Source organism: Amphimedon queenslandica, unplaced genomic scaffold (assembly GCF_000090795.2).
Source record: "Amphimedon queenslandica unplaced genomic scaffold, v1.1 AMPQUscaffold_13522, whole genome shotgun sequence".
Classification (NCBI taxonomy): Eukaryota; Metazoa; Porifera; class Demospongiae; order Haplosclerida; family Niphatidae; genus Amphimedon; species Amphimedon queenslandica.
In genome coordinates this window covers 1,766,938-1,774,764 of record NW_003546242.1, presented here as the reverse complement: position 1 = coordinate 1,774,764, position 7,827 = coordinate 1,766,938, and the positions used below count along the sequence as shown (strand labels likewise).

General features: G+C 33.3%; 1 long non-coding RNA gene across 2 annotated transcripts; it reads right to left on the bottom strand.

Moving 5' to 3' along the window:
• Positions 1-5,388: 5,388 nt before the first annotated feature.
• On the bottom strand, positions 5,389-7,135 carry LOC105313886 (uncharacterized). Of its 2 annotated transcripts, XR_002184552.1 has the most exons (3): positions 6,652-7,135; positions 6,525-6,581; positions 5,389-5,664 (listed from the first exon to the last, which is right to left on the bottom strand). It is a non-coding gene; the product is annotated as an uncharacterized LOC105313886 (long non-coding RNA). The 2 variants fall into 2 exon arrangements; XR_002184550.1 differs by having other exon boundaries at positions 6,525-7,135.
• Between the last annotated feature and the right edge of the window lie 692 nt (positions 7,136-7,827).

The following is a 7,827-nucleotide window of genomic DNA, read 5'->3' as shown; positions in this document are numbered from 1 at the left end:
ACTGTGCCAATGTGAAAAGGCCTTAAATTAATACATATTTTGATGTCCTTATGCTGTGTAGCAAGCCTGTTTGAGCTGATTCTGATTTCAATTTTTAAAGTCATTTGGCCATTTTAAAACATCCCTGTTGTGTCTCTAACTTTATTTACTTTGCTATGTTTTCCCTTCACCTACATGTTTTGTTTCTATTCTTTATTTGCAATAAATTTTTTGAGGGCTTTGTTCCCTTTTCACTGTACTATATAATCCATAGTTTTTATTTAACATTTGTCTCCAAAATTACTCCAAATTTTTTTATAATAAATATTGATGTACTTACATGTGTATGCTATGTAGCAAGTTTGTGGTGATTCGAAACTCAGCTTTTCATGTTATGGCCATTAATTTTTTAAAACTGCAAAATTCTTTTAAAATTCCCTGTACTATAGTCCATGTTTATTTCCAAAATCATTCCAAATTTTTATTATATTTTAAAATGCATTATTGATGTACTTACATGTATGCTTTGTAGCAAGTTTGAGCTTATTCCAACTTCAATTTTTTAAGTTGCAGTCATTTAAAAAACGCCAAAATCCTGCAACAATCTCTTTACTATAGTCGATGCTTTTTTCCCAGTAATGGCCTTTAATACCCCAAATTTTTATTACATTTTCTGATACATATTGATGTCCTTATGCTGTGGAGGAAGTGATTCATTTTTGATATTTTGTTGATTGTTAGGTGTCAATGGTTGCAGTGTACAATGAGTCAATTTATGATTTATTGAAGTCACTAAATAAAGTACAAGAGAAGCTTCAAATACACAAAAAGGAAAGAATGACATGTACCATTAAGCAACAAGTAATAATTCTTGTTAATTATTTATTTATTGCGTCAAAGGGCTGACAGAGATTGAAGTATGTTCCACTGATGATGTTATTAAACTTATGACAGTTGGATAGTAGAACAGCTTCAACTAAATTGGACACTAACAGGTACAACAATAATATGCTATCACTTTAACATCACTAAGTTGTAATTGAGAAATCAGTTCGCTTGATTTCAGGTTTATAAATAATAACTTACTTACCTTCAAGTTTCCCCAGGAGGTTAATATGTAGCTGAGAAGATCTGTTACTTTACTTACTTATTGATCTCTTGTTTTAAAATGTTTGTATTAATTTGTATTTTTAAAATGCACTACTGGTTAATACTACATGTATATCTCACTATATCCCCCCATCTCTCCTTCCCTCTCTCTCTCTCTCTTCCTCTCAAGGTCTTATCTCCTCCTTTTATTGTACCTAGTTGGTTTCTTATAATTCAGTATCCAAGACTACCACAAGAGGTAGTCTCACAATAGTTGATCTGGCAAGATCAGAGAAGATATCAAGGAGTGAAGCAACTGGACTGAGACTAGTGTAAGCAGTTGCCATTTATAAATTATTATCATTTATTTTAGGACAAGTAAGGAAAGAGAAGATTATAATAATGACTACACTGCCAAGAGTTTGTGATTGAATCGTGAATGATGTCAGTCCTGATCTGGCCTAATGCATCCTGAATCATAAATCTTGGGCAGCTAACATGGTAATGAGCCTAGCTTGATCTATCAGCCTTGATACAATATGCTGGAATTGATACTGGTTCAGCCAGAGCAGCATGCATGATTCAGCAATGATACTTGTCAGACTGTATCAATACTGTAATCAGGCTTGATGCATTGATTTTGGGTAGTGTCTTGTACCATACTGGTACATGCTAACCCTTGGCTGTTATTAATTATTATTATTAGGTATTCTCCTCCGTAAGAAAGAACTCACTACACATTCTGTTCAGAAACTCTGAACGGATTCACCTCCTCCAACAGTGTCTGGGAGCTGCCAAAGTATTAAATCCACTAACACTATGCTCTACACTAACTGTTAACATAATACAAACTAATACTATACACTAACTGATCCATCATGTATAATGAGTTATTGTACTATTGGGATCATGCATGAATCTCATTATTTAGGAATTTCATTTTGTGATTTTCTTCCATAGGCTACAATATATTGATATTGTGATGTATTTTGTTTCTGTAGGGGTATATATGTATGTTAATGTGAGTCTATTTGATACTATAATGAAATTAATGAATGCAAGACAAGTAGCACTGGGGAAGGCAACAATTAACACATGTCAAAAAAACAATTTCATGATTATATTTCATGATAATAATTAATGAACATTTTTTAAAAATTTGTTCTATTAAATTTTTTACATTTTTGTTACAATTAAATGCAATATTTATCTCTAATGTAACTAGCAATATATTTCTCTTGTATCGCTGTATAGCTAATGACGACCAACTGGGACCTCCTTTCTCTCTCACTTTATCTTCTCTTAACCAGGCAGACATACACTCACGGAAATACTCCACTGGATCTCCTCTATTCTTGTCTATATCTACTAGTTTTAATAGGATCATATAATCCCAACTGTAGACCTAGTCTGTGCCATACAGAACAAGGCAAGTGTTAATTGATCTGATGTTAATACTTTAATGAAAATATCAAGGTCTTTAATATCTATAAAAATTATAATTAATAATGTATATACACTGTAGTCTGCACTGCCACTACTTGACAGTGTGATAGTACATATTATAACATACCTAGCTTTATTGTAGTCAATGGTATCTTAAATTCTTCAGTTATTTCAATCACTTCCTAAACAATAATGGACATTGGACAGACTGCACGGCTGGTAAGACATTACACTATGGTGGGACAAAGAGATAATCATGGAATTAATGTACGATCAATAAAGGAATTATTTGATATCATGAAGAAGAAGGATAAAGCTAACTTTGAAATAAAATAAGTGTATAGTCAAGAACAATGCACTTATGCTGTATAACAAGTTTGAGCTGATTCTGACTACAGTTTTTCAAGTTACAGCCTTATACTTAGGAAAACACAAAAATTCTGAAAAATCGTACTAAAGTCTATGATTTTTTTCCAAAAAATAGCCCCAAAATCACCTTAAATCTTTACTACGTTTTTTGAATTACTTTTTATAAAGATTCAGTATGTACAATAGTCCTGGGTGACCAAAAATTGAAAATTACATTAAAGCCAGTGGATAGGGTATGACTTGCATTGTGATACCCTATCCACTGGCTTCAATGAAATTTTCAATTTTTGTATTATAGGAAGGAAATTTTGATTTATTCTACATAGGCAATAATTGCTACTGCAAGTACAGGAATCACCAATGGAATAATCTTTAACAATGAAATCAGGGTAAGTTTTGTCTACAGTGAGTAAAGGTGGTGCTAGTGCTAAAGTCAGTTTGATATCCTGTTTGAGTCAATTTAGGTGTGTATTCAATTAGTGAACAAGTATTGGGAATATATGTTTGATTCAGCAAATTATTGTCATTATAGACTTGTGCTGTACCATCTGTTGGAGTTAGTGATCCAAAGTAATTGTAACCTGACAAAGCCACATAATACTTCAGTGTTTGACCTGGATATAAATGTGTTGTTCACTTACATAAAAACAGCTTTTAGTAACATGTACTCATGGTAATACCTATGGTTTACTTATTACCAAGTAATACTGATAGCATGCATGAGGATCACAAAAACACTATCACACTGGATTACCAGTTGAACTAATGTGTGGGTTAGTGAAGTTAAGCTGATTGTATGTCATACCATACATATCACTACCAACCAGTCCAGCATTATTATTATTTATCAATGTAAGAACCTGTATATTTGGTGCTATAAATCTTACATCACTCTCTGATGACTGTTTAACATAGATCCCTCCACCTTTATAAGAAGCATGATAATCAATAAACTCCAAGTTAGCTGATGATGATACTATCAATCGTGATGAGTCATTTATTGCTAATCCTCCTCCAACTACTCTAGCATTGTTCCTGAATATTAAATTACTTTTAATTGTCACTAATGATTTTTCAAGTGTCAATCCTGTATAGGTACTGTTAGCAACAGAAACATTTCTGAGACTAATAACATTACTGTTCATTATCTTATCTCCTCCATTTCTAATGAGTTTAGTGTCTATTTCATTGAATTGAAGGAATCTCAAAAAATATTGCATCAATAAATAACCCTGCTTAATTGTCATGCATCAAACATGATTTGATAATAATGTGATAGTTCACTGTTCCTGGTAAATATTTGTCAGTAATAATTTGAAATCTGCGCCAGTTATTGTAAAGTTTACTCATCTCAATTAGCATAACATTTGAAACTAACGTAATACCAGGATATGAGCATTTAGTGGGAGCTGAATTTTCACAAAAGTAAATATAAAAGCCAATAGATAGAGTATTATTGTGAAATGAAGACATGATAATAAAAAATTAAAGATACTTTCAAACAATTCTAATGTAAAACATTGTACAGAATAAAGATAATCAAAATGATTGATAGATTGTATGAGTTACCATGATTGATTACTAGTTCCATTTCACCAGTATTGCGTAACTAAGTCAAGTTAACATTAGTCAGTATCAATGAGTAATGGGGGTAATTCATCACTACATACTGGAAGAGTTTCATAGTAATTGTTTATTTTAGTCATTGTAAACTGATGATATTTTAACATCAAATCATCATATAACTGCAATATGCCAGATTTTGATCCAAAGAAAGAGCAACTAGATATTGTAATATTGTTGGATGAATGAATCTCCAGTGAAAAATCACTGAACGATATGTTAGAAATAGTGGCATCAGTACTGTAGTATACCAGAATGCTAGTTTTAGAAACTCCATTACAGTTAATACTAGGAGACTGATCCAGTCCATGTAGAGTAACATTCTTTACTGCAGTCATGGTAACAATATATGTTAGTCGTTCCAATGAAGTAGAAGATGGTGTTATTGTATTGAGACATATTCCCAGCATTCACTGATAAAGGATTACAAGGTGACTGAGTAACTGAACTGCAGTCATCAGACACATAATACTAACCAGAGGAGATGTACACTGCAGGAGCTATTGAAGAATAAGAGAACAACTATTAACAGGAGAGACATAGCTTCTGTCTGGACTGACTATAGTACAGCATTTTCATTAACAGTAAAATAGATGAGTCAGTTACTTAGGCAAGTGTTTTCTGTGGTAACTACCGCTTGGGACATGTATACTATGGCTTTTATTGTATAAATTATCAAAAGTTAATCTTAAAGTGAAGAGGAAATCATCTGATAATAGGCATACTTTGGTAACATAGTGCTAATTAGAATACTAATTAATGTATTATAATTCTTTACATTTCTTTATTATTTATCTATTTATTTATTCTTCTTGCTTTCTCTTTCTTTTTAACTGATTTCTCTTTCCTACTCAGTTTAGTCTTCTTTTATCAGTCTTTCCCTTTTTCTTTGAAGGTTGGAACGACTTGAGCAACTTCTTATTACGACCAACTTGGGACTTGGCTCCTCCAAATTTAGTCTGAAACTTTGACTTATTGCTGCGACAGCAAAAAACTCTTAGTTTCCGTCCCTCTAGTTCAAGCCTCTCATTTTTCTTGCAAGCAAATAAGACAGAGCTGCTGTCTTTGAATATGGCATAAGCAAACCTTTTGTTAATGTCAGTTCTAGTGTCTTTAATGATACGAATGCCATCAATAAGACCACAGTGGTGACAGGACCTGAGGGAGAGAAGGGGAGGGAGGAAAATGATAAAATGAGGGGGAAAAGAAAGTAATGATTTTAAAACCATCTTATTCCGATCGAAACAGATTTTTTATCGATTAGTTGATCAAAAAATTTGACCAAGTCCTATACCATACTATATCCCAACTGAGTTTGACTCAAGAAAAACTGGAATAACTTTTTATAGGAATGCGGGATAAGGATGAAACTTTCACAGGTTCTTAGTCGCCCAATGCCATTACACGATCTCAAGTCTTGGGTCTCTCGGCCCTCAGAAACCATGCTTCTACGAATATCATTATAAGACGTCATTAGTGACGTATGGCTACATTTTTCAAATTTCAAGCGGCTGCTGTCAAACTCACTTGGGATATAGTATAAAAAAACATGTATAATAATATGGTAAAGGGTATTTTATGAAAAATGGCTAAAAGGAAATTCTCAATTTTTACTACATTTTCTGATGCATATACATGTACTATGTTATGTAGAAAGTTTGAGCTGACTCTGATCAAGTTTGGATTTTTTTTACAAATTTTAAAAGTTGCTCCGAAATCAGGCAAAAGTCCCTGTACAGGGTCTCAAGCCAAATTTCACCAAAAATGTCAAGGATTAAATTCCACATTTTAATTACATTTTCTGATGTATATACATGTTCTCATGTTGCGTAGAAAGTTTGAGCTGATTCCCATCAAGTTTTGATTTTTTTACAAATTTCTAAAGTTACTCAAAAATTGAGCAATAGCCCCTGTACAGGATCTTTGACCAAAAATTTCAAGGAGAGAATTCTCCATTTTAATAGCATTTTATGCACATGAACGTTACGTAAATACTACATACATGTACATGTACTTACTCAAATACTTTTCTCAGTTTCTCTTTATTGGCCCCAAAAGGTACAAAGGTACATTACCTACAAACACAGAACAGTGAGTGTCATTAGTAGGTGTGGCCAGATCAACCCTAATATGTCTCCCATCAACCTCTTATCCATTCAACTTCAAACAAGCACTAGCAGACTCCTCCGTCTCCATAACAACATAGAAATTAGTAGTCGTCCCTGTCAACTGTTTTCTAAGTTTCCTAGCAACTCTAACAGGAAGCTTACCAGGAGAAACCACAACTGATCGTTGCCGTAGCGACTCGACCGAACCACAGGGGAAGACCAGCTTGAGTATGTCCTTCTTTTTAGTTGACAGAGGAATGTTACCAAAAAATACTGTACGAGGATTTCAAAGATCATTTTTATTATTAGTAGTATTTCTATTTCTGGTTGTATCTCAGGCTCTACTTGGTCCTAGTAAACTGTCTTAGTCTGTTCTTTCTTTCTTCTTGGTGGGTCTGAAGGAGTGGATAGCTTCTCTTTTCCCTCTTTAGGCACTTAACTTTGCCTGAGCAGCCATTTTGAAATGTGAGAACACGTGGGTGGCTGGCTGCAATTAGTTCATGGTGCATGTATAGATCTATAACTACTGCATAAAAGCAGTTACAACAATGCATGTCATGTATAAAAACTAGGAGGCTATAAAGTTTGGCCCTTTTATACCACTACTAGGAGACTGGAGTGACTTTCTTCCTTTCCTATTGATTGCAGTCAGTAAAGTCTTCAAGATTATTTCATTTTAATGACAAAAATTTTAACTTTTACTGAACTCAACTAATATAGATATATCATATATGTACATCTTGACATAAATTTGGAACCTTAAAAATTAAAATTTTAATAGAATTTCTACACAACATAATATTTTTTGTACATTTATTATAAAAAGATGTGCATGTGTTGGTGGCTCATTTGGGCATGCTGCACAGTAGTAGTTGTAGAGCTGGCAATAACAGTTCAAATCGCCATAAATACATGCAATCAAAATTTAAAAGAATTATTTTTCAAAAAATTAAAACTAGTATATAAATCTCTAGCTTCAGTCTTGAGTATCAATCCACTTGACATTTCATCTTTATTTCAGCTTGAACCTATCAATGATAATATTAAAGTCCTTACACAAACTTACTGTTAGCATTGTTATTTTTCTTCTTGTATGTAGTGCTCTTAGCATCACTAGCAGTAGTAACCACTAGTGATCCCAGGCAGCGCCACGTGGAGGCGGCACTACACTGCTGCCCAAAAATTTAAAAAACCTGGCCCAACACTCTTGCTG